Raw genomic sequence first — 27,929 nt, forward strand, 5'->3', positions numbered from 1 at the left:
CTGCATGTCCTACAGCACCTCCACTTTCCTGCTCAGAAATGTTAGACTCCGCCAGGTCCCAAGTCGTCAGCCCATCAACAGTTCTGCAGGGGCGATTCCCGTCATCACATGTGACATTGTGTGGTAATTAAGAAGGAACCAGCCATGAGTCTATGGAATCTGTGTATCGTTCGTTTTATGACCCTTTTGAGGGTCTGGACCGCCTTTCCATCAAGCCTTTGGAGGAGGGATGATACGAGGCTGTTCGGAAATGCCGAATACCGTTTCGCTTCATAAATGGGGCAAATTCTTCACGAGTGAATGGCGTGCCATTATCTGTTATCAGGACCTCGGGAACACTATGGGTGCTAAACGAGCTTTTCTATCGCGTCACCGGATGTTGTCAATGCCATCCTGTACACCTCTGGCCACTTTGAGTTGGCATCCATGATAATGAAGAATAATTTTCAATGTGGTCAAATTTATGAAGCATGCACTGTGGAAGGTTGGTCAGGAGAGCATTGAAATAATCTGGTAACAATAATAATTGTCACAAGTAGGCTTACATTAAAACTGCAATGAAGTTACTGTGAAAAGTAAATAGTTCTGGTAAATTTAGCCTTATACCTCAGACTTAAATCTTCTCTACCAAGTGTAATTTTCATAGGTGAAGCAGGTTTTGGGAGTTTCAACCAAATTGCTAAGCCCTGATTTTAGCCTATTATGCCCAGTAAGAATGGGGCTCATTCAGTTCAATATCTTCTTTAGACCCCATCCAATTTCAGCTCCACTGAAATCACTGGAATATAAAATTGGGAGGGGTGTAAATCAGGAATCTGACTAAAAGCGTTAAAACCAGGGCTCCTGATATTGTTAACGTGTCAGTGCAATGGAACTGCTAGCCACAGCAATAACATCATCGTGACCCCCCAGTCCGTTTTAATAGTAATAATCTTTATTAGGCTTACACTAACACCGCAATGAAGTTACTGTGAAAAGCCCTGAGTCGCCACATTCCGGCGCCTGTTTGGGTACACTGAGGGAGAATTCAGAATGTCCAATTCACCTAACAGCACTTCTTTCGGGACTTGTGGGAGGGAACCGGAGCACCTGGAGGAAACGCACGCAGAAACGGGTAATTTTTTATGCAGACAATTCCTCACAAGATTTCCACCATCAAAAAGGTGCCCATTGCTCCATGTCTTCAAATTTCCAGCAATGTTGTAATAGTCCACTGCTGCAGTTCTTTAAAGGGTGGCTGAGCATTTAAAATGGGCAATAGAATCCTGAAGAGGAACGATGGAGCTTTTCTTTAGGCTTTGGTTGATATCGGGCCAAGAAAAGTCAGCCTTTTGGGCACATACTGAAGGCGAATACAACATTACTAGTCCCTGGCCAGAATTCTCTGACCATTGGGAATCTGTTTCCTCTCGCAGCGCACCCTCGTCCGTGGGTTTCCTGCGGCTTGGGGTGGTTTCAATGGAAAATCCCGTTGACAAGCGGCAGGAAGAGAGAATCCTGCCATCTAGAATGGCGCGCCTCAAGAAACATGCAGCTGGGGGACCGGAGAATCCCGCCCCTATCTCTCCATTCAACGACATTGAGCATAATCCATCACTGACCCCAAGACCATTACTACTTGCTTCCAGGCTGATACCGATAATGGAAAAAAACGATGGCAATAAAGAGCCAAAGGGACTGAAATCTGGAACCTGAGACCTGCTCTTCCTTTTACATGTGGCAGTTGGGAAATGGATGTTCTGAGGTCTTCAAGGAAATGTTGCACTAAATCTGACCATTGAGCCTTTTCGTTGGGATAACAGTGTGCATCCCCATGAGTTCAGAAGCTTGACCCCAATTTGACAGCAATCTTCGAGAGACCATGGAGATTTTCCCGTGACAAAAAGAAGACTTCCACAATTAAAGTTAAAATTAGAGAAAAATAGAGCAACTCCACAGATAGTCCATGTTTTACTTTACATGTGCTGTTTGGTCAGGGCTCCGTGATACCTGTTCACCCACCATCTTTGTTGGCAGCTAGAGGAAGCACAACCCACTTTTGGCTAGTTTGAAACTGAGGCAAAATTATATCACACTTTGCATAATTTCCACCACATTTCCACTCTTTCTTGTTATCATCCAAATAGATCGGGCATCCAAGGTTGACAAGGAGTACAGCAAAGGCGAAAGAGAATTTAGACAGCTGAGCATCTGTATTTATATAGTTTATTTATATCGTTGGATTTAATTTCAGATTATTTTTATATTTTGTTACATTGATTTGTTCTTGGCAGCTACTTTGACATTTGGCTCTGTATAATTTGAAGTGGGACTGCTGTTCCATTTCCACCCACACTTTACACAGGGTTCAGCTGTTGTCTCACTGGGAGTTTCCCAGCATCACTGATTTTTGGAAGCAGAAGAGAAACACCAGGGTAACACGGGATTGGTAAAACAGTGGCAATTGGGCGCGACGTGGATTGTGTTTGGGGCGAGGCACACATTTCCTACATTTGTAAGAAGGGGAGAATCTTGTGATGGGCTCACTTTATAAAGAAAGCGGTCATTGAATTATCCTACATGACATATTCAAGCTTTCAGCCTGCCTACAGCTAAATAAAAGCAAGGAAATCTAAGTCCATTTTATCTAGTCAGATGTAACATCTCATTTATTATGCTGGGATAACCTCGACAATTTTATGTAACAATAAATAAGCCGATCAGTAAAGAAGACCATAGATGTTAAGGATATGACACTATTTCATAGGTTAAGCAATTCAAATGCTTAAGCGTACCGTGAAAGGAACTTAATTGTAAAGGGCAGACAACAACAACTTGTATTTCTATGGTGCCTTAACATAGAAAAATGTCCCACGTCACTTCCCAGGTGTGTGATCAAACAATGTGTGACATAGAGCGAGACATACTTCATGTAAACTACATTTGTAAAATGCATTCTGGCTCCTCCCGACTTATGGACTATTAAACTTTTTCCTGCAATGAATGGTATCTTTCAGATGACTTAGTTCATGCTTATTGCCCTAGCCATCTCCTTCCATTACCCCTTGGCACCTTCTGTTTGAAAATCTGATGGCTTGCTGACAAACTGGGCCTCATTCCTCAGTTTGATTTCTTTAATAGCATTTGCACAGTTTAATCAGAGAACCTGATGACTCTCTGATGACATTTTTTCTTCCCAAACAATCAAACTTAATTACGCTGATGCCAGTCTCTTTAAGCTGCTGTAGGTTCTGGAATCCATGGGGCAAATTCATTAAGACAGCACCATCTCTAGGCTGGTGCCCTATGGGTCACTATCAGCATGGCCCTTATGGACTTCTTCAATGAGATCAATGAAGGTGCAAGTCTGCCTGCTCCTGGCAAATTGACATTAATCTGTGTAGCACCCACTAGAGGTGATGCTACTTGAACAAATTTCCCTCCACCTCCCCTCCCCACAGCCTCTCAGCATCATGTTTGTCTATTGGGGAGGTTGGGGCACACAATGAAACAGCAAAGCTCAATGCTAAAAGGACGAATTGCTAATGTTGTGCAGTAAACACACTTCTGTATGTAAAGTCTTGAGTAAACAAAAAATATGTGATACCAATGGTGATGATGTAACATATGGGACTGTATACCAACATATTTTCCAATCATACAAAACTTTTCATGAGCTGTATGTCAGTAAGGATGTGGTTGGGAAGGTATCAGGGGTTGGATTTAGTTCTAGTAACAGGGGTTCTACTGCCTTACCGAAAGTGGGGTGGAGGAAGAAGCAACTTCCCTTCAATGGGGTCAGCGGGACCCAGGGCCACATTTATCAGTGGCAGCCAATGAATTGGTGGGGCCAAGGGGCTAAATGGCTTACTGCTGTTCCTACGTTCTTACAACCCTGGTTTAAGAACCAGTTAAATGCTATAATAGAAATATTGATATTCTGAAAGGATGGGCAAAATTGCCTTATTCATCCAAACTTACTCCCAAGAGCCTGTGAAATGAAAGTAAAAAGTGAGAGCAAGAGGAATGTTTCATTCAAAATGCAGAGGGGCACAGATTAATGTTTTTGAAACGGGTTCTGGAAATCTCCTTTCACAATATTTTGTAAGCTCTATCCCATTTGCACAACTCCTGCCATTTGTGGCAGTACTTCTGGATGAGCACTTCCAATTTTAAAGAATTTTGCACAAAATTCCAATGTGTATTTTTCAGTCCAAAGGCAAAATCATTGATATAAATTGTGATAATTATAACATATAGGCACTGGGTGTCATTTACTGTGGACCTCGGGAGTAGCGGCTTGAGGAATGGGAGGGAAGGTGAGAGTGGAGTGCCCTTCACTTTCCTGACACCATGGAATTCTCTGGCTTTCAAGATCTGCCATCAGGGACAAAATTCAGCCAACAGAGGTTCTGCTGGATGAAATTCAAAAATTTGATTCCTATTTTCCATCAATGTACACTGCCTAAATATAGAAATCAACTCCTTCATGTGGATGGATGCCATATTTTCTGTTAATTATGTTGGATATTCAAAACCAATGTTTCTCATAAATCAAATTATCTCAGACATTACATTTTAATGCAACTGCAATTATAAAAGATGACAGTTAAAATTACAGAATAAATATTATTGAAAGGAAATATTTGGAAACATGCACAGGGACTCTAAAATTCCATCAAACACAATCTCTCCACTTCTTCCTCCCCATGATTAATAGAATCCTCCCACTTTCCCCTTCCCACCTTCTATCAATCACTCATCTCTGCTGTGTTCTGGGATCTCCACTATATGCTGATCTGTGATTGACAAGGACTGTCGCCAGTGGTCAATGGGTATTCTTCTTTTGCTGACTTTTCCATCTGGCAGTAGCTCAACATGTTCCTGCTCCCTACCATTTTTATGTGCTTAAGTTCATGCTTGGCATGGCTGCCAGCTGCAGAGGAGCAGTGGCCTAATTTAAATTACACCATCATATCCCAATGATGCAATGGAAAAGAGCATGCCATTTTAACCTCAGGCCTGTCTAATTTGGCCAAAACAAGCAGAGTGAGCACCTGAGACCCGGGTAGATGATTTGAAAAATTAATCTTTAAAGGGTTTCTATGGGCCTGGAGCAGCGGGGGTCTCAGTGGGTTCATTGAGGTGCGGTAAGAAGTCTTACAACACCAGGTTAAAGTCCAACAGGTTTGTTTCAAACACGAGCTTTCGGAGCACGGCTCCTTCTTCAGGTGAATGGAAAGGCTTGTTCCAGAAATGTTTATATAGACACAGTCAGAGATGCCCCGGAATGCGAGCACCTGCAGGCAATCAAATCATCAAAGATGCAGAGAGAGAGGTAACTCCAGGTTAAAGAGGTGTGAATTGTCCCAAGCCAGTTCAGTCGGTAGGCCTCTGCAAGTCCAGGCTTGTTGGTGGGGGCCGAATGTAATGCGACATGAATCCCAGATCCCGGTTGAGTCCGCATTCATGCGTGCGGAACTTAGCTATAAGTTTTTGCTCAGCAATTTTGCGTTGTCGCGTCTCCTGAAGGCCTCCTTGTAGAATGCTGACCCGGAGATCAGAGGCTGAATGTCCTTGACTGCTGAAGTGTTCCCCAACTGGAAGGGAACAGTCCTGCCTGTTGATAGTCGCACGATGCCCGTTTATTCGTTGTCGCAGTGTCTGCATGGTCTCGCCAATGTACCACGCTTCGGGACATCCTTTCCTGCAGCGTATGAGGTAGACTACATTGGTCGAGTCGCACGAGTATGCGCCGCGTACCTGGTGGGTGGTGTTTCCACGTGTAATGGTGGTGTCCATGTCGATGATCTGGCATGTCTTGCAGAGATTACCCTGGCAGGGTTTTGTGGTGTTGTGGTTGCTGTTCTGAAGGCTGGGTAATTTGCTGCAAACAATGGTTTGTTTGAGGTTGCGCGGTTGTTTGAAGGCCAGTAGTGGGGGTGTGGGGATGACCTTGGCAAGATGTCCATCCTCGCTGATGATGTGTTGGAGGCTGCGAAGAAGATGTCGTAGTTTCTCCGCCCCAGGAAAGTACTGGACGACGAAGGGTACTCTGTCAGTGGTGTCCCGTGTTTGTCTTCTGAGGAGGTCGGTGCGGTTTTTTGCTGTGGCGCGGTGGAACTGTCGATCAGTGAGTCGAGCGCCATATCCCGTTCGTACGAGGGCATCTTTCAGCATCTGTAGGTGTCTGTTGCGCTCCTCCTTGTCTGAGCAGATCCTGTGTATACGGAGGGCTTGTCCATAGGGGATGGCTTCTTTAATGTGTTTCGGGTGAAAGCTGGAGAAGTGGAGCATCGTGAGATTATCTGTGGGCTTGCGGTAAAGCGAGGTGCTGAGGTGACCGTCCTTGATGGAGACGAGTGTGTCCAAGAATGGAACTGAATTTGGAGAATAGTCCATGGTGAGTTTGATGGTGGGATGGAACTTATTGATGTCATCGTGTAGTCGTTTCAGTGATGTCTCGCCGTGGGTCCAAAGGAAAAAAATGTCATCGATGTATCTGGTGTATAGCATCGGTTGAAAGTCCTGTGTGGTGAGGAAGTCCTGTTCAAACTTGTGCATGAAGATGTTGGCATATTGAGGTGCAAATTTGGTCCCCATGGCTGTTCCGTGCGTCTGGATGAAGAATTTGTTGTCGAAGGTGAAGACGTTGTGGTCTAGAATGAAACGGATGAGTTGCAGAATTGCGTCTGGAGATTGGCAGTTGTCGGTGTTGAGGACTGAGGCTGTTGCAGCAATGCCGTCGTCATGGGGGATGCTGGTGTAGAGTGCCGAGACATCCATTGTGACGAGGAATGTTCCTGGTTCAACTGGTCCATGGGTGCTGAGTTTCTGTAGGAAGTCCGTCGTGTCGCGACAGAAGCTGGGTGTACCTTGTACGATGGGTTTCAAGATGCCCTCGATGTGGCCAGAGAGGTTCTCACACAGGGTCCCATTGCCTGAAACGATAGGACGGCCTGGTGTGTTGGCCTTGTGTATTTTCGGGAGGCAGTAGAGATCTCCAATGCGGGGATTACGTGGGATGAGAGCACGTAGGGTGTTCTGAAGGTCTGGATCTAAGGTCTTGATCAGTCTGCTGAGTTGGCGGATGTGTTCCTTGGTTGGATCTGCGGGTAACTGCCTGTAGTGTTCCTGGTTGTCGAGTTGTCGGTATACTTCTTTGCAGTAGTCTGTTCTGTTCAGTATGACGGTGGCCCCTCCTTTGTCTGCTGGTTTGATGACGATGTTGCGGTTGGTCTTGAGAGTGCGGATGGCGTTGCGTTGTGCTTGGGTGACGTTTGAGGCTGCCTTGTGATTGCGAGTGATGAATCTGGCATTGACAGCAAATTACCCAGCCTTCAGAACAGCAACCACAACACCACAAAACCCTGCCAGGGTAATCTCTGCAAGACATGCCAGATCATCGACATGGACACCACCATTACACGTGGAAACACCACCCACCAGGTACGCGGCGCATACTCGTGCGACTCGACCAATGTAGTCTACCTCATACGCTGCAGGAAAGGATGTCCCGAAGCGTGGTACATTGGCGAGACCATGCAGACACTGCGACAACGAATAAACGGGCATCGTGCGACTATCAACAGGCAGGACTGTTCCCTTCCAGTTGGGGAACACTTCAGCAGTCAAGGACATTCAGCCTCTGATCTCCGGGTCAGCATTCTACAAGGAGGCCTTCAGGAGACGCGACAACGCAAAATTGCTGAGCAAAAACTTATAGCTAAATTCCGCACGCATGAATGCGGACTCAACCGGGATCTGGGATTCATGTCGCATTACATTCGGCCCCCACCAACAAGCCTGGACTTGCAGAGGCCTACCGACTGAACTGGCTTGGGACAATTCACACCTCTTTAACCTGGAGTTACCTCTCTCTCTGCATCTTTGATGATTTGATTGCCTGCAGGTGCTCGCATTCCGGGGCATCTCTGACTGTGTCTATATAAACATTTCTGGAACAAGCCTTTCCATTCACCTGAAGAAGGAGCCGTGCTCCGAAAGCTCGTGTTTGAAACAAACCTGTTGGACTTTAACCTGGTGTTGTAAGACTTCTTACTGTGCTCACCCCAGTCCAACGCCGGCATCTCCACTTCATTGAGGTGAACAGCTCCCCTCCACCAATTTTGACTCCCACTTCTCCCCAGTGGTGACATCATCCCTGGCAGTTTTTGTTGGGGGGGGGTTTATCATTGTTGGAGGTATGTAAATGAAGTCCAAGAGTTTAAAATTCCTGAGCTTTGTGCTCCACGGGTTCATCACTCATTTCAGTTCCCATACCTGATTCCTGCCTTACTTGCAATGAACCTAATAGGACAGGCTATGGGGAAAAATTGGGGCAATCGGGACTAACAGAGTTGCTCTCGGAGCAAGCTGCCATTGACACAATAGGCCAAGTGGCCTCCTCCTGTGCTGCAATCATTCTTCAATTCTATGATTCTAATTGGAACGTAGAGGCTAGTGGGATTAAACTTGGATTACTCCGACAAAACATTGACTCAGAAACAATGAACCAAATGGCCTCCTCCTGTATGTGAACCTCTATAGTTCTAAGATATTGCTGTCATGGGGGAGGACAGACCGAGGAAGGAGAGTGATTGAAGGTCCTAGTGAAAAGGGCAACAGACCAGTTTTGTCAGAAACGAATAAAGAAAGGAGACAGGAGAGAGGATATGGATGAAGGAGATGGAGAAATCATGATCATGAAATCAGAAGCGGAGAGTTGCCATGGGTATGTGAGGCAGACTATGAGGAGAATGACACTAATGAGGACAGGAGCCTTGAAAAATGAGAGTAATAGTGGGCATATTTGGCTTAAATTCAGATTAATCACTCTCCTAGAATTTCTTCCCCTTTAAAGATTTGTGTTAAATATAGTTTGAAATATAAAAACATTAACCCTTAATGACTAAACATTTAGACTGGACTAACATATATCAGTGGTCCATGGACATTGTTCCTATTCACAGTCCTGATACATAACGTGTCTGAATTTTTGGAATTGGCTTACTCGTCTGGTCATAAAAACAAATTACTGCAGATGCTGGAATCTGAAACAAAAACACAAAGTGCTGGAAAATCTCAGAAGGTTTGACAGTGTCTGTAGAGAGAGAATGGACTAACGGCCGAAATTCTCCCTCCGATGGGACTCTTTTCCCGTTGGCAACGCATTCCCACCCGCACGCGTTTCCTGGCAGCATGGAGTGGCTTCAATGGGAAATCCCATTGACACCCGGCGAGAAGAAGGTATCCCGCTCCAGGGGGGTAACGGCGTGCTGCCGAAAAACACACTACTGGGGAAAAGTCAGAGGACTTTGATGGGCGGGAAGATCCTTCACCGGGGGGTGCCTCCAGGACGGCCAGCGTTCCGATCGGGGGCCACCGATTCACGGGTGTGTGCGATCTGGGGAGCCTATGTTGTCCAGATTCGAAACGTTAACTCCGTTCTCACTCAACACCACTATCTTATTTGCCACCTTATACGTGATTGCAGCTCATGAATGGTGGCCATGATAAGGGAATCCTCTATCCAGTGGACTAACCATACAACAGTCTGAACAAGATCCTTAGATACATTTTATTGAATGAATGCTAGTTCATTTGCAAGAGGGGGAAAACAATTAAGCAATAAATGCTAACTAGCTTTTCTTTATGGACATTTCATTTACTTGAAATGTGCAAAGTATTTTGGAGAGCAAAGCTCACTATAAAGTAGTTGGTTTGACAAGCCTAATACCATACAGGTTTATGATATTTTATGGAGATTATAATCTGGTACAAATAAAGGAGAATATTGTATTGAATGCCAAAGGTCGGAATTTTCTAGGTCTTATACTTTCTGAATTTCAAAATTATCTGGGAAACAAAATGCTATAATTGTTTAGAGCTCCAAACATCTCAGAACGTTTGAAGCTGGCAGGTATATCGGGCAGGATTCTCTGAGCCTCCGTGCCGAAATCGTGCTCGGCGCGGGCGACGGAGAATAGGTGGCACACTGACGCCGCTCCCACGATTCTCCGGTCCCCAGTGAATCACCACCAATCGGGCACGCGCGGTCGACGCAGCGCCGGTCGGAGGCCAGTGAAAGAGGCCCCCCCGGCGATTCTCGGCCGACAACTGGCCGGGTTCCCGCTGGCGTGGGTCTCTCATGGTCCCAGCCGGCTGTAACGTTTGGCTGGTGGCTGCGGACACTGTCCGCAGTCGCCCTGGTAGGGGGCGGGAAGATCCTTCGTCAGGAGGTGCCTCCAGGACGGCCAGCGTTCCGATCAGCGGTCACCGATCCGCAGGTGCGTGTGATCTGGGGGGCCTATGTTGTCGGTGCCGGTCCGCTGTGTGGGTAGGCCATGTCGCGCGGGTGGCCGACCGAGGCCGCCGCCGTGTGCATGCGCGGACTCCCGGCCGGAAGTGCAGGGCCCCGTATCAGCAGCCGGAGCTGCGAGGACTACTCCAGGGCCCTGCTAGCCCCCCTGAAAATCGCAGAATCACCCTGGACTTATTCCAGGTAAGTCCAGAGTGATTTGTGTGCATTTTATCGCGGGGGTGGGGATATACCCCATTATTGGAGAAACCCGCCCATCATTCAAACACATGCCTGCAGGCCTGCACTATAAAGGTTTTCAATATTACTCCAGCATGCAAGGTCCATCTGTGATCAAATTCTTCTAACTTAGGTGCTGTTGTATGAGGAATGAAAACCCATATAAAGGGAGTATTTGCACATTCAGTGGCACTTCGAAATTTTCTATCCAAAGATCGGATTTTATACTGGATCTGAGAAGGACGGGGCCTATACCCAATTGCAGATCCCGGCGCTCAGAGAACGGGGTGTCATTTTTTTTTTTAAATTTAGATTACCCAATTATTTTTTCTATTAAGGGGCAATTTAGCGTGGCCAATCCACCTACTCTGCACATTTTTGGGTTGTGGGGGCGAAACCCACGCAGACACGGGGAGAATGTGCAAACTCCACACGGACAGTGACCCAGAGCCGGGATCGAACCTGGGACCTCAGCGCCGTGAGGCGGTTGTGCTAACCACTAGGCCACCGTGCTGCCCTTAGAACGGGGTGTCATTTTAAAAGACATCCCGATCCCTGAATAATATTACAAACCCCCCACACACAAAATCACTGGTGATCCCCCCCCACAATCATTGGCAAGGGCCCCCCCCCCCAAATCTGTGGCAAGGGCCATGAGATACCCTCAATCACGACACAGGAGAGAAGATAGGTGATTCAGGGTCCACAATCGCCAGGACTTGTACCAATTCACGCCAGTTGGCCAGAAAATCTCGCCCAACATTTCGAGGCTGGATGACTTTGACTTTGATGGGCGGGAAGATCCTTCACCGGGGGGTGCCTCCAGGACGGCCAGCGTTCCGATCGGGGGCCACCGATTCACGGGTGTGTGCGATCTGGGGAGCCTATGTTGTCCAGATTCGAAACGTTAACTCCGTTCTCACTCAACACCACTATCTTATTTGCCACCTTATACGTGATTGCAGCTCATGAATGGTGGCCATGATAAGGGAATCCTCTATCCAGTGGACTAACCATACAACAGTCTGAACAAGATCCTTAGATACATTTTATTGAATGAATGCTAGTTCATTTGCAAGAGGGGGAAAACAATTAAGCAATAAATGCTAACTAGCTTTTCTTTATGGACATTTCATTTACTTGAAATGTGCAAAGTATTTTGGAGAGCAAAGCTCACTATAAAGTAGTTGGTTTGACAAGCCTAATACCATACAGGTTTATGATATTTTATGGAGATTATAATCTGGTACAAATAAAGGAGAATATTGTATTGAATGCCAAAGGTCGGAATTTTCTAGGTCTTATACTTTCTGAATTTCAAAATTATCTGGGAAACAAAATGCTATAATTGTTTAGAGCTCCAAACATCTCAGAACGTTTGAAGCTGGCAGGTATATCGGGCAGGATTCTCTGAGCCTCCGTGCCGAAATCGTGCTCGGCGCGGGCGACGGAGAATAGGTGGCACACTGACGCCGCTCCCACGATTCTCCGGTCCCCAGTGAATCACCACCAATCGGGCACGCGCGGTCGACGCAGCGCCGGTCGGAGGCCAGTGAAAGAGGCCCCCCCGGCGATTCTCGGCCGACAACTGGCCGGGTTCCCGCTGGCGTGGGTCTCTCATGGTCCCAGCCGGCTGTAACGTTTGGCTGGTGGCTGCGGACACTGTCCGCAGTCGCCCTGGTAGGGGGCGGGAAGATCCTTCGTCAGGAGGTGCCTCCAGGACGGCCAGCGTTCCGATCAGCGGTCACCGATCCGCAGGTGCGTGTGATCTGGGGGGCCTATGTTGTCGGTGCCGGTCCGCTGTGTGGGTAGGCCATGTCGCGCGGGTGGCCGACCGAGGCCGCCGCCGTGTGCATGCGCGGACTCCCGGCCGGAAGTGCAGGGCCCCGTATCAGCAGCCGGAGCTGCGAGGACTACTCCAGGGCCCTGCTAGCCCCCCTGAAAATCGCAGAATCACCCTGGACTTATTCCAGGTAAGTCCAGAGTGATTTGTGTGCATTTTATCGCGGGGGTGGGGATATACCCCATTATTGGAGAAACCCGCCCATCATTCAAACACATGCCTGCAGGCCTGCACTATAAAGGTTTTCAATATTACTCCAGCATGCAAGGTCCATCTGTGATCAAATTCTTCTAACTTAGGTGCTGTTGTATGAGGAATGAAAACCCATATAAAGGGAGTATTTGCACATTCAGTGGCACTTCGAAATTTTCTATCCAAAGATCGGATTTTATACTGGATCTGAGAAGGACGGGGCCTATACCCAATTGCAGATCCCGGCGCTCAGAGAACGGGGTGTCATTTTTTTTTTTAAAATTTAGATTACCCAATTATTTTTTCTATTAAGGGGCAATTTAGCGTGGCCAATCCACCTACTCTGCACATTTTTGGGTTGTGGGGGCGAAACCCACGCAGACACGGGGAGAATGTGCAAACTCCACACGGACAGTGACCCAGAGCCGGGATCGAACCTGGGACCTCAGCGCCGTGAGGCGGTTGTGCTAACCACTAGGCCACCGTGCTGCCCTTAGAACGGGGTGTCATTTTAAAAGACATCCCGATCCCTGAATAATATTACAAACCCCCCACACACAAAATCACTGGTGATCCCCCCCCACAATCATTGGCAAGGGCCCCCCCCCCCAAATCTGTGGCAAGGGCCATGAGATACCCTCAATCACGACACAGGAGAGAAGATAGGTGATTCAGGGTCCACAATCGCCAGGACTTGTACCAATTCACGCCAGTTGGCCAGAAAATCTCGCCCAACATTTCGAGGCTGGATGACTTTGACTTTGATGGGCGGGAAGATCCTTCACCGGGGGGTGCCTCCAGGACGGCCAGCGTTCCGATCGGGGGCCACCGATTCACGGGTGTGTGCGATCTGGGGAGCCTATGTTGTCCAGATTCGAAACGTTAACTCCGTTCTCACTCAACACCACTATCTTATTTGCCACCTTATACGTGATTGCAGCTCATGAATGGTGGCCATGATAAGGGAATCCTCTATCCAGTGGACTAACCATACAACAGTCTGAACAAGATCCTTAGATACATTTTATTGAATGAATGCTAGTTCATTTGCAAGAGGGGGAAAACAATTAAGCAATAAATGCTAACTAGCTTTTCTTTATGGACATTTCATTTACTTGAAATGTGCAAAGTATTTTGGAGAGCAAAGCTCACTATAAAGTAGTTGGTTTGACAAGCCTAATACCATACAGGTTTATGATATTTTATGGAGATTATAATCTGGTACAAATAAAGGAGAATATTGTATTGAATGCCAAAGGTCGGAATTTTCTAGGTCTTATACTTTCTGAATTTCAAAATTATCTGGGAAACAAAATGCTATAATTGTTTAGAGCTCCAAACATCTCAGAACGTTTGAAGCTGGCAGGTATATCGGGCAGGATTCTCTGAGCCTCCGTGCCGAAATCGTGCTCGGCGCGGGCGACGGAGAATAGGTGGCACACTGACGCCGCTCCCACGATTCTCCGGTCCCCAGTGAATCACCACCAATCGGGCACGCGCGGTCGACGCAGCGCCGGTCGGAGGCCAGTGAAAGAGGCCCCCCCGGCGATTCTCGGCCGACAACTGGCCGGGTTCCCGCTGGCGTGGGTCTCTCATGGTCCCAGCCGGCTGTAACGTTTGGCTGGTGGCTGCGGACACTGTCCGCAGTCGCCCTGGTAGGGGGCGGGAAGATCCTTCGTCAGGAGGTGCCTCCAGGACGGCCAGTGTTCCGATCAGCGGTCACCGATCCGCAGGTGCGTGTGATCTGGGGGGCCTATGTTGTCGGTGCCGGTCCGCTGTGTGGGTAGGCCATGTCGCGCGGGTGGCCGACCGAGGCCGCCGCCGTGTGCATGCGCGGACTCCCGGCCGGAAGTGCAGGGCCCCGTATCAGCAGCCGGAGCTGCGAGGACTACTCCAGGGCCCTGCTAGCCCCCCTGAAAATCGCAGAATCACCCTGGACTTATTCCAGGTAAGTCCAGAGTGATTTGTGTGCATTTTATCGCGGGGGTGGGGATATACCCCATTATTGGAGAAACCCGCCCATCATTCAAACACATGCCTGCAGGCCTGCACTATAAAGGTTTTCAATATTACTCCAGCATGCAAGGTCCATCTGTGATCAAATTCTTCTAACTTAGGTGCTGTTGTATGAGGAATGAAAACCCATATAAAGGGAGTATTTGCACATTCAGTGGCACTTCGAAATTTTCTATCCAAAGATCGGATTTTATACTGGATCTGAGAAGGACGGGGCCTATACCCAATTGCAGATCCTGGCGCTCAGAGAACGGGGTGTCATTTTTTTTTTTAAAATTTAGATTACCCAATTATTTTTTCTATTAAGGGGCAATTTAGCGTGGCCAATCCACCTACTCTGCACATTTTTGGGTTGTGGGGGCGAAACCCACGCAGACACGGGGAGAATGTGCAAACTCCACACGGACAGTGACCCAGAGCCGGGATCGAACCTGGGACCTCAGCGCCGTGAGGCGGTTGTGCTAACCACTAGGCCACCGTGCTGCCCTTAGAACGGGGTGTCATTTTAAAAGACATCCCGATCCCTGAATAATATTACAAACCCCCCACACACAAAATCACTGGTGATCCCCCCCCACAATCATTGGCAAGGGCCCCCCCCCCCCCAAATCTGTGGCAAGGGCCATGAGATACCCTCAATCACGACACAGGAGAGAAGATAGGTGATTCAGGGTCCACAATCGCCAGGACTTGTACCAATTCACGCCAGTGTGACTTCCGGCTTGGTGGTGGGGGGAAGGCTGGAGCATCTCAGGAGGATGGTAAATCAGGCTTCCTGCCTGATAATGATTGTTAAATGGGCTTTAATTAGGCGTTTGCAGAGTTACAGATTACAATTATATTCCAGCAGAACACAGCCAGTATATCACGTCCATGTCTATTTAGAGCACAAGAAATATAGAGCCGCGAGTGAATTTCCAGTTAATGCCCACCACCTACAGATAGTTAAACATATTTAATTTACATTTCAGGGTTGAGGTGAGTAGCATGGATGTACTTAAGGGAGGTAGGGTGAGAGGAGACGTGAGTGGAGAATAAGTAAATCACCAGGCTGGACCAATTGGTTTGCTGTTGTGTTTTATAATCAGTAGAATTCTATTTCATGTCTTGTCCCTTTTTACAGGGATTTTTAAGCTTTTTTTTCCACTTAAAGGGTAATTTAGCATGCCCAATCCACCTACCCTGCACATCTTTGGGTTGTAGAGATGAGACCCACGCAGACACGGGAAATCTTTGCAGCGACTTATTGACACACATGAAAACAAGGCTAACCTAAAGTGTTCTCAATGGAAATATCTAGTTTTGTCAAAATGACACCGGAACCCGATTCAGGAAGTCTTACCCCTGAACCGAACGCCAGCCATTTTCACCGGGGTGGGGGGAATGGGGCCACTTTGGACATGCGTGGTTCACAGAGGCAGCTGCACACATTCAGTCAGATGTGATTTTCATCAGCAAGGAATATGAAATATGACTTTACACTACTAGCTTTGCATTTTTCTGGAGAAGGTCTGAAGTTTGCGGAGTACTGTTAAAAAGTTACAACAACTGCCACAGAACTTTGAAAAAAGCAATCACAGGTGTTGGCCTGACTACCCAAGGGAGTTGGAGGTTGGGTTTGGTGTACTTGGAAGGGCAAATGTTTTTGCTCCTGGGTGACTTGGGCACCCAGCTAGCAAGAAGGAGAGTATGCCAGAGAAGGGAACAGTGCTCATGGTCCCAAAAATGAGCCAAAGTGAGGATGGAACAGAGGAAAGTGAACATCACCAACATGAATCCAGAGGGAATACAACAGGTCACGAAGTAGAGGCATATGTGGCATAGTACAACATCTTGAACCACAATCTGCCAATTATCCTGACTTGCCCGTTGTTGTCAAGGTCATCATAGCTGTGAATTTCTATGCAGCGGGCCTTTTCCAGGTTTCATCATGAGACCTCTGTAGAATGTGACAGCCAACTGCATTAAGACAGTCACTGGTGTGCTCTTTGCTTGACTGGGGGAATCACATTCACTTCCTGCTGAATGTGACATTTCAGGCACAGAGGTTATTAGTACCCCTGGGTGCAGTGGGTTATCGACTGCACCCACCTTGTTCCAACTCACCAAACTGACACCTTCATGAACTCTAGATCCTTTTGTTTCCTGAATGTGTCGATCATATGTGACCACACCAAGGTTTTCCTGCACATCTGTGCTCGGTACTCTGTTACCATGACTCATTCATACTGAGGAACTCCAAACTGCCTCAGCTTCTTCAAACACCAACACGGATCAGTGGTTGGCTTCTGGGGGATAAGGGACCACTTAAGGAGTTGGCTAATGATCCTGCTTTAGGTGGCCGCAGATGGAGCCTGAACAGAACTATAACAGCAGCTTTGTGGTAAACCTGATTACAAGCTATTGACATTTTCAAATGCATGTCACATGCTTTGACCACTCAGGAGGAGCTCTTCAGTATTCGCCTGCAAGGATGTCCTGAATAGTAGTGGTATACTGCATGCTGCACAATATTACACAGCAAAGTGACCTACAACTGGAACCATAATAACAATAATCTTTATTATTGTCACCAGTCGGCTTACGTTAACACTGCAATGAAGTTAATAGTTATTCCGCTGGTCACTGACAGTGGAACAGATGGCCTTTCATGGTCTTCCCATTGCAAAAGATAGTCATTGCTACTGCCTATTCAATTTGCAATCGAGTTCGCACAACCACTAAAGCATGGTGAAGTATCATGGAGGCGGCAGTATCTTGATACCATTAGTTGCCAACTATATTCTACATTATTGCAAGTTACCATAATGCCTGAGGGGTTCTCCGATACACACCACGGGTGGGATTCTCCGATAATGAGGCTGAGTGTTGATGTCGTCGTAAACGCCGGAGTGTTTTACGACAGAGTCATCTGGCCCCTAGGTGCAGCGATCCTGGACCGCAGAGGGGGCCAGCACGGCACCTGAGCGCCTCACGCAGCTCCAGCTGCTGATATGGGTGCCAGCATGGACGGTGCAGGTCCGTGCATGCGCACCACGGCCGACGCAGGTCCGCGCATGTGCGCGGGTTGCTGTCTCCGCGCCGCAATATGTCAGAGCCCTACAGGGGCCCGGCACAGAGGAACATAGCCCGCCCCCTGCAATTAGCCCGATCAGTTGGCCCCGATCGCGGGCCTGGCCACCGTGGAGGCCCCCCCTGGAGTCAGATCCCCCCTCCCCCCCACCAGGATGGCCCCCGCAGCCAGAACGCCAAGGTCCCGCCAGGTAGGAGCACATGTGAACGTCGTTGGCGGGACTCGGCCGAACTCGCCGGAGAATCGGCAGCCCGGCTGCGGAGCGACGTCGCAGGATTTGCGTTCCCCCACCCGCCCCCCCGCAAGTCCCTCACAGCTGCACATTGCCATGGCACAGGGGTGTGACAGAGGGAACGGGCCAGCAGGGTGGTTAATAGTCAGGAGCACAATATGCCATCTGGGAATGTCAACAATAAAATAGACTACCATGCTTTGTACATATCTTTCATCTCACTCCCTTCATCCCACAACAGTACTCATTAGAGAACATGGTCAGTGCATTTCAGCATTTGCGACCATTCAAAGCTGGATGCCTCAGGAAATTGTTTGTTTTCATTGTTTAATTGCAGAATGTCTCAGCGAGGAGAGAGTGGAGAAGGAGTAGGACGTTGTGTGACCCGTTTGAGTGACCAGCCTTTGTCTTCCAGATGGTAGAGGACATGGGACTGGATTCTCCGAGCCTCCGCACCAAAATCGCGATCGGCATGGGGCGGAGAATGGGCGTTTACACCAAAATCCAGTCTGACACCGCTCCCGCGATTCTCCGGTCCCTGAAGAATCACTCGGGAGTCTCTCGCGCACGAACTACGCGGTGCGGGTAGGGGGCCATTGACAGAGCCCCGCCCCCGCGATCTCCGAGGAAAACTGGCCCGAGTTCCCGACGGCGTGGTTCTAACCACATATCGGCCGTTGGGAACGGTCAGTGGCAGCTGCAGACGCAGTCCGTGTCCGTCCTGGTGGGGGACGGGGGGATTCTTCACCGGGGAGGGTTCTCGTAGACGGCAAGGCAAGCAATCGGGCAGCACTGATCCACGGGCACGGGCGATCTCGGGGGGACCTACTTCTTGCATCAGGGTCCACGGTGCGTGTTTGTCATGTCGCACGGGGTTGCCGCCGCGCATACGTGGACTCCTGACCGGAAGTGCAGGGCCCTGCATCCACAGCCAGAGCTGCAGGAAGCACTCCGGGGCCCTGCTAGCCACCTGCAGGTTAGAGAATCACTCTGGATGTTCTTAAGGAATGTCCAGAGTGAAATACCAGCGTTTTGATGCAGGCTTGGGGACATAACCCATTTTTGGAGAATCCAGCCTATGGTTTGTGAGGGAGCCAAGGTTTATGAGAGCCTTGCATATTGCAGACGTCGCACACTCCTGAAACTGGACCACGTAGGTGCACGGATGATGCAGAAGTTAAATCAAAACATTGTCATGTGAGAGTACCTTTAAGAAATGGATGTTTAAGCAATGTACCTTTAAGAAATGGTGCAGCTCATATTACTGAAGTGATGTCAGAGGGGGGAGGTGAGCTGAGATCACTTCTGCTTTTTCTGCTTTTAGTTTCAGTTTGAGAAAGCAGCTGAAAAGTGCCTGGCTGTTTTGTGGTGAGCCGTTTTGAAAGGAGAAAGCCAGTTTTGAGAAAAGAGCTTGGGTGTGTCTGTGTTTGCAGTGAGCTGGATCTGCTGTGATCTTTGCCAGGAAAGAATATCTCTGAATCATTCGGGTGATTTAAACTCATAATAGTAATACCACACCTGGAGAACAAGCCGTGTGCTTCAAAAGCAACAATACATTAAAGTGGGGGTTGGTTGAATTCCATGATACATTTTGGGGTTCTGAAAACGCCGCTCCCACAACAGCGTTAGTAGAGCACAGTTGTAGCCTCACCCCATGCAATTTGCATTAGCTACAGTTCTGTTAGCACATGCCGTCATATGTGCAGCTTTAAATTGTGTAGTCATTCTTCCTACTGGTACTCTCAGCATAGTGGGCATGGTTTGCATATGCACAACTTGGTGTCTTTACTACTTCATCAACAACCAGGCTGGCAGTGCCAAGGAGCCAGGTGGCACCTTGCCCGCACCAGGGATCAGGCCAGAGGTGTGCCCTACCCTTATGAGGTGGGGTGTGGGGTGTTCGGAGACTCCCTCATTGGTAAGAAGGGATTTCCGGAGTCCGTGGTGAAGGGCACCGATCTCTTGCGCTCATCAGTGCAGAAAAAGGGACTCAATGCGGTCACGGCGGAGCATTTCTCAACAAGGCCCAGAAATGAAGCAGAGTACTGTTTAATAGCGGGGTCGTTTAATAGCGCGCCGGAAACACCCAACTAAATGTGCCCGACACGGGACTCTGTATCATTTCCATTAAATCGTGCCCATTGCTGATTTTACTGCGAACGAGTGCTCGGCCTACATCATCTCCAGCATAGCTCAGAGATTTTGCTGTCCTTGTGCATTAACATCCAAGCTATAGCTCCAAATTATTTAAAAGATAATACACGATAAAGGGATATCAAAACCTCGATGCTAGATTACATGGCCAGTTATGTAATGGATTCACAATGTCATTTCCCACAGAAATGAAACTGCCAAATTTAAATACTCTGAATAGTCCCTCATGGTACTTGTTTTATATTCATTATTGTGCTTTGTATTGTAATTTGAAACGGTTTGAACCATTTATCTGTTCCAGATACTTTGAATTACTTTATTAAACATCTCCATCTGAGGATATTGACAGTGATCAATTTTTCCCAGACAAACCCATTGAATAAATATTTTGTCTTCATTACCTTTGCCCATAAACTCAGTAGCACATCACAAAGCCTCTGAACCTCTTCCATATTTACAGCTAGGAGCTATCACATGCTTTACACCGCTTTCATTTTTACTACACACAGTATTCTCCAGCACCACATAGATTCAAGCAACTGCATTAAAAGTTGGTCGAGAGGGTCACCCACCCAACTATGTTCTTTAAAGGATAAGTCACCTGTTCCCACCTCAGTGTTGAAGACAAAACTTACCCCAAAAACTCTGCTTGGTTCATAGGTTTCTAATCTGCATGTGTCACGGCAAATCTGTGATGTCTATTATTTGATGACTGCAAAAACAGCTTGTTCAAACCAATTTCATTTTCATGTGAGCTCTGATTAGCAACAAAAAAAATCCAGTAAATGATTCACCATAGACAAAGATTCTTTGTTCCTATCAAGGCTGTGCGAGGGCTTCACATGAACTGGCACTGAATGTGAAATAGGTTGACAAGCAATAATATGTAGTATGGATGGTTGGGCTTGATAAATGACACTGTTCAGTAGTCTTAAGATGCGCCACCTTCATGCACATTTGTCTTCAGGCCTTGGAGGATTATGTGCACAGCATAAAACCTGGCCACCATTTCCCACCAGATAGGTTGCACTGCTGTTCTCAGGAGAAGATGCCAGGAAATGTCAAACAGTACTCCCTCTGTGAACATCTCAAACAACAGGATTTCCACTTCACCAGCTGGGGAACAGGGCTGGAGCACTCCATGATGGAATTTTGGCCTTGATAGCTAAAGGAAGAGAGTATAAAGTAGGGAAGTGTTTCTGCAACTATACAAGGCAATGGTGAGACCCCACGTGGAATACTGTCTTCAGTTTTAGTCCCATTATTTGAGGAGGGACGTAGATGCATTAGGGTCCGTTCATAGGAGATTCAATCAATTGGTTCCAGAGATGAGGGGTATGTCCTATGAAGAGAGATTGAGCAGTTTAGACTTATACACACTCAAGTTCAAAAGAATGAAAGGAGATCTTACTAAGGTATATAAGATGATAAAAAGTATTGACAAAGTAGATATGGAGTGGATGCCTCTTCATATGGTGCAATCTAGAACCAGAAATAATAGTTTTAGGACTAGCGGTAGCAGATTTGAAAAAAGAGATGAAGAGAAATTACTTCTCTCAAAGGGTTGTGAATCTGTGGAATTCACTACCCCAGAGTGCGGTGGACGCGAGACATTGAGGAAATTTATTGAGGAGATAGACAGATTTTTAATTAGTAATGGGTTGAAGGATTATGGAGGACAGGCAGGAAAGTGGGGTTTTTGGCCAAGGGAAGACCAGCCATGATCGTACTGAATGGCGGAGCAGGCTCAAGGTGCTGAATTAACTACCTGATCCTTGTTCCTCTGTTACAATTTGCCCAGAAGACTCACTTCCTACCTTAATATTTGTTTTACCTTCTAAGGATTATTGTCACTCACTTCTTTAGCCCCTCAAAACATTTAGCCAAAACTTAGACTCTTGCTGCCTTAAAAATAGCTTAGCCATAATTTGTGTCTCTGATGCACTATCAATTACGACGAGACGAAAGTAGAGTGTAATCGAGGCTTTATTACGCAGAGATGTGTAGCCTCCCGCAGCTGCCACTGAAATGGCTGCAGCTCGGAGAGCCCACACATTTATACTCCGCCTACTGGGCGGAGCCAGCAGGCAGGGATCTACCCCCGTACCTGTAGTGCAGGAGCCTTACCGTAATACACCTCATATGCGATATTTATACAACAGTGGTGACTACCACAGTCTCCACTTAAAATAGCCATTGCTGCCTACGTTGCTGAGGATCTGGGTTCAAATCCCAGCCCTGGGTCCGTTTGCAGTTTGCATATTCTCTCCGTGACTGCGTTGGTTTCACCCCACAACCCAAAGATGTGCAGGTTGGGTGGATTGGCCACGCTAAATTGACCCTTAATTGGAAAAAAATTGATTGGCTACTCTAAATTTATTTATTGTTTTAAAGAAATAAATAAATGGCCATGTTCATTTTAATTCTCATGCACACGCCTTTAAGCGTTGATGACATATGTTATTTCCAAGAACCTTTCACTCTTTAGTGAGCTTCCACTTGCAGATCCAATGCAGGCTGGGACCTTGTAGAAACAGTAGGATTGGTTTGTCCCCCTTCACAGAGAACTGCCAAAGAAATCCCTTTTAAACCAAGGCATTATTATGCATTTATAGGGTGGCATGTGGCGCAGTGGTTAGCACTGGGACTGCGGCGCTGTGGACCCGGGTTCAAATCCCGGCTCTGGGTCACTGTGGAGTTTGCACATTCTCCCCATGTCTGCGTGGGTTTCACCTCCACAACCCAAAAATGTGCAGGTTAGGAGGATTGGCCACACTAAATTGCCCCTTAATTGGAAAATATATATATAATTGGGTCCTCTAAATTTATAAAAAGAAAAAAAAAATTTTGAGACTACAGAACAGTGTTGCTTATCATGATTCTCCATTCCTCCAGCCGCGTTTTCCAGCATGGCCCGCCCCCGTCGGCAGCGGAATTCTCAGTTCCTGCAGCCGGCCAATGGGGTTTCCCATGGTGGCCACCCCACGCCATTGGGAATCCCGCATGTGTGGGTGGGCTGCCGGCGGACAAGAGGATCCCGCCCACGGAGAATTCCGCTGCATAACTAAACAGTGCTCTGTTGAAAATGAAAAATTGAAATGAAAATCGCTTATTGTCACGAGTAGGCTTCAATGAAGTTACTGTGAAAAGCCCCTCGTCGCCACATTCTGGCGAGGCTGGTACGGGAATTGAACCGTGCTGCTGGCCTGCTTGGTGATTTAGCCCTGTGAGCTAAACCAGCCCCTAAGGGTCATTGTTACTAGTTTCCTCTCTTACTGCAGATATTCCTTTAAGTTTAAGGCTTCTGGGGCAGCACGGTGGCCTAGTGGTTAGCACAACCGCCTCACGGTGCTGAGGTCCCAGGTTCGATCCCGGCTCTGGGTCACTGTCCGTGTGGAGTTTGCACATTCTCCCTGTGTCTGCGTGGGTTTCGCCCCCACAACCCAAAAATGTGCAGAGTAGGTGGATTGGCCACGCTAAATTGCCCCTTAATTGGAAAAAAATAATTGGGTAATCTAAATTTATAGAAAAAAAGTTTAAGGCTTCTGGTCATTCCTATAAGCAGTTTAATTATTTCACATTTAGTAATGGCCTCTTACTATCCAATGTCTAATTTTATAACATAACCGAGGTACTGATCATTGGAATTTACATATTAAAACTAAATATTTGTAGCTTTTCATGTGTTTCCATATATGCCTGTTGAATTATCTGAATTTGATACATGTAAACAATTTTCAGGCTACGTATGAATTGTTGGACACAGGATAATGCACAAAAAACAGAGTCTCATTTTGGATGCATATCACAGTCTCGTACATGGCACCTGCAGCGCCGAGAACAACCCCGCCATCAAACAGGACTGGTTTTTTTTCTGGCTTGCATCAGGAGCGCCTTGCCGAGGTCACATTTACCTCATTTCCTGAGATCGGGGCGCCATTTTTAGATACCACCCAACCTCTCAACCCCTTCGGGCACCACACTCTGGCCTCCGGACCTCCCCGACCCCCCCAACTGCACCAACTTACCTCTTCAGGGATCACCAAGCCCTCCTCACCCCACCTCATAAGGGTAAGGCACCCCTGGGCACGAGACCTGACAAAGGCAATCTGGTACTCAGGCATTTTGGCACTGCCATACTGGCACCACAGTGCCCCACCAGCTTGGCAGTGCCACACGGGCACTTCACCAGTGCCAGTGTCATTAGATCACATGAGGCATTCGGAACGTTGCAAATCTCGTGAGAAGATTGAATGGCCTCGTGGAAGAGGAGAAGGCGCCACTGGAAGGGATCAAAGCAAAGTGGGGGGAAGAGTTGGGAGAGGATATGGAGGAGGGGTTCTAGTGTGGGGTGCTGCGGAGAGTGAACACCTCCATCTCGTGCGTGAGGTTGGGGCTGATACAGCTGAAGGTGGTATACAGAACACACCTCACGAGGGCGAGGATGAGCCGGTTCTTCGAAGGAGTAGAATATGTGTGTGAATGTTCCGGGGGGGGGGGGGGGGGGGTGGGGGGGGGGGGGGGGGGGGGCGCAAATCACATTCATATGTTTTGGTCCTGTCCAAAGTTAGAGGATTACTGGAAGGATGTTTTTCGGTTAATTTCTAAAGTGATGCACGTGAAACTGGACCCTGGGAGGCCATATTCGGGGTGTCGGACCAGCCAGGGTTGGAACCGGGTGCGGAGGCAGATGTTGTAGCCTTCACCTCGTTGATTGCCCGACGGCAAATCCTGATGGGTTGGAGAGCAACCTCTCCACCCTGTGCCCTGGCGTGGCAGGGGGACCTGTTCAAATTCTTGACTCTTGAGTAGGTTAAGTTTGAACTGAGGGGAAGGATAGAGGGGTTCTACAATCTGTGGCCTTTATTCATTCTGCACTTTCAAGAACTGGATAACATTGAACATTAGTTGGGGGTGGTTGGGGGGGGGGGGGGGGGGGGGGGGGTGGTTCGGGGGAGGGGGCGGTGTGAGTTAATGGTGACTAAGGGTGATTCCTGATTCCTTTTTGTCATTTGTTTGTGTGAACATGCAGGCTAATGTTTGGGGTTTGGTGGGAGGATGGGATTGTTGTTATTGATATGGGGATTGATATATTTGTTACTGATTATTGTTATTGTTGGTGAGTGTAAATTTGGGAGAAAATGTGAAAAAGGAGGTGAATAAAAAATGTTTTTTTTTAAAAGATAATAAGCAGAAAAATGTCAACAAGCATGTGGAACACTCGTTCAGGAATATCCCCAATACAAGTTTCTAGATTTATATAATCTACATAATAAAATCAGTTGATTGTGTTAAAAAAAAGAAAACACATCACACCGCTTGTGCAAAACTAGTACAAAAAGAAACACCCACAACAACATCCCTCTGCACTCCAACCCTTTCCCCCAAAATCTTAATTTCACTCCCCCTTCCCTACCAGCTGACAGTGACCAACTCTTTGAAGTACAAAATGAGCGGGCGCCATCTTTCATAGAACCCCTCTATCGCCCCTCTCAAGGTGAACTTAACTTTTTCAAGCTGTAGGAATTCCATTAAGTCCCCTAGCCACACACAGGACCCACCTGCGAGCAATCAGCGAGGCGGAGGCTAAAACGTCTGTCCCTGCTCCCATCCGCAGCTCCAACAGGTCCGACATCCCAAGTGTGGCCCCGAGGAGACTGGGCTCCAAATCCATTTGCAAGACCTCCCCAGCTCAGGGCAAGACAAGAACATGTGAGCATGATTGGCCAGGCCCCTCGCACAATGCTCTCTCAAACGACCGGCTCATCCTTGCCCTCGTTAAATGTGCTCGATGCACCACCTTTAATTAAATCAACCCTAATCCCGCACACCAAGTCGTAGCGTTCACCCTGCGCAACACTTAACACCACACCATCTCCTCCAGTGCCATCCCCAAATCCTCCTCTCACTTAGCCTTACCCCCGCCCCCCCCCCCCCCCCCCCCCCCCCCCCCCCCCCCTCCAGCAGTACCATATCTTCTACCAGAATCCTTTCATAAATCCCCTCTTCAGGCTAAATGGGCAAATTGTAATCCAAGGCTGTACACTGACAAAAAGAAATCTCTGCTGCCTGTTGAAAAACATATTATTAACTCAAAAGGAACAGCTGGTGCCAGTCAGACCAAATTGGAATATCTGCCTCCTCATCTCTTCATTAATTGCTGAACGCCCACATCAATGTCTAGATTGTGAAAAATCATCACCTGTACCTATGGAGTAGCAAATGAATATTGACACAAGTAATGATGAATATAACTGGCTCTAGCTGCCTAAAGTAATGTTCATTATTTCTACCAGTGAAATTTTGTAATGAACGTCTTGATTTTTCTCTAATGTTCTCATCTTCTCTGTACAGATTATGCACAAATAGAAAGGAGAATAATTTCGACACTTGAAAGAAAATAAACCGAAACCGTTACATCAGAAGGACATGAAATGTAGTGAGGGAAACCTTTGGCCTGTCTGCGGGATACAGTCAGCTTGTCTCCTTCTGTGAGTTTACAACACGTATTTCATATATATATATATATACTTGCAAAGATTGAATCATAACTCAAAAACCCTGAAATACCCATGGTGGTACTAATGATCTCCTGCAGTAACTCCAGCAGATATTGGCAGAACCCCTCAGGAAATGGTGTAAGTGTTCCTTTTCCAACATTCATCCTATTTCCCTGGGAGCGTTATCAGTCTCCCACCAGATACAGTGGGAGACCCTTAGAAACTGCATGGAAACTTAAAGCTAAAAAACCTGATTTTAGGCCTGCCTGTCCCTCAGAAACAGAGCAGAAAGGTAGTTAAAACAATGATAGAAGACTTAGTCACCCACTGCCACATTTTAACAGCATGCTTTTAAGGTTTGCCTGATATTACTTAATAATAATAATCACTTATTGTAACAAGTAAGCTTCAATGAAGTTACTGTGAAAAGCCCCTAGTCGCCACATTCTGGCACCAGTCCGGGGGGGGGGGGGTTCGGGGCACAGCTTCAACGATGGCTTGGGCCTCTTTTTCGACGGAGGCATGGAGGGTGCGGGAAAAGAATGCCACGGGCCTGCCTGCCCAGGTGAGGGTGGCGGTCAGAGCGACTTCTGATGCATTGCCCTCCACTTGGAATGGTAATGTCTCGTTGACCGCGTGCATCGCGGCATTGGCGATGTCGGCCTTGATACGGTTGAAGGCCTGGTGAGCCTCGACCGTCAGAGGAAAAACAGTGGGTCGAATGAGTGGGTGGGCCTTGTCCACATAGTTTGGGACCCACTGTGCATAATAAGAAAATAACCCAAGGCATCATTTGAGGGCCGTGAGGCAGTGGGGGAGGGAGAGTTCCATGAGGGGCCGCATGCGATCGGGGTCGGGCCCTAGAACGCCGTTCTGGACCACATAGCCGAGGATGGCTCAGCGGTTCGTGCTGAACACGCACTTCTCCTTGTTATACGTGAGGTTGAGGAGAGTGGTGGTGTGGAGAAATTTGGCACGGTTGGCGTCATGGTCCTGCTGATCGTGGCCGCAGATGGTGACATTGTCCAGGTACGGGAAAGTGACCCACAGTCCGTACCAGTCAACCATTCGGTCCACCTCCCGTTGGAAGACCGAGATTCTGTTGGTGACGCCGAAGGGAACCATAAGAAAATGGTAAAGGCGGCTGTCTGCTTCAAACGCAGTGTATGGGCGGTCCGCCTTGCGGATCGGGAGCTGGTGGTAGGCAGATTTCAGGTCCACTGTCGAGAAGACCCGGTACTGTTGAATCTGATTGACCATATCAGATATGCTTGGGAGGGGGTACGCGTTGAGCTACGTGTACCGATTGATGGTCTGACTGTAGTCAACGACCATCCTGTTTTACTCCCCAGTTTTGACCACTACCACTTGGGCTCTCCAGGGGCTGTTGCTGGCCTCGA

General features: G+C 47.8%; 1 protein-coding gene across 11 annotated transcripts in view; it reads left to right on the forward strand.

The window, feature by feature from the left end:
- The window catches only part of dlgap1a (discs, large (Drosophila) homolog-associated protein 1a), a 1,116,163-nt gene that overhangs the window by 585,434 nt on the left and 502,800 nt on the right, over nt 1–27,929 (forward strand). For 10 of the 11 annotated variants that reach the window (XM_038809179.1, XM_038809170.1, XM_038809173.1 and 7 more), the window contains exon 4: nt 26,384–26,520. The exons of the other annotated variant lie outside the window; for it this stretch is intronic. The gene's annotated coding sequence lies outside the window, so the exon portion shown is untranslated. The remainder of the gene's footprint in view (nt 1–26,383; nt 26,521–27,929) is intronic. 11 annotated transcript variants of the gene reach the window in all.

The sequence above is a fragment of the Scyliorhinus canicula genome, chromosome 10 (genome assembly GCF_902713615.1).
Source record: "Scyliorhinus canicula chromosome 10, sScyCan1.1, whole genome shotgun sequence".
Taxonomy (NCBI): domain Eukaryota; kingdom Metazoa; phylum Chordata; class Chondrichthyes; order Carcharhiniformes; family Scyliorhinidae; genus Scyliorhinus; species Scyliorhinus canicula.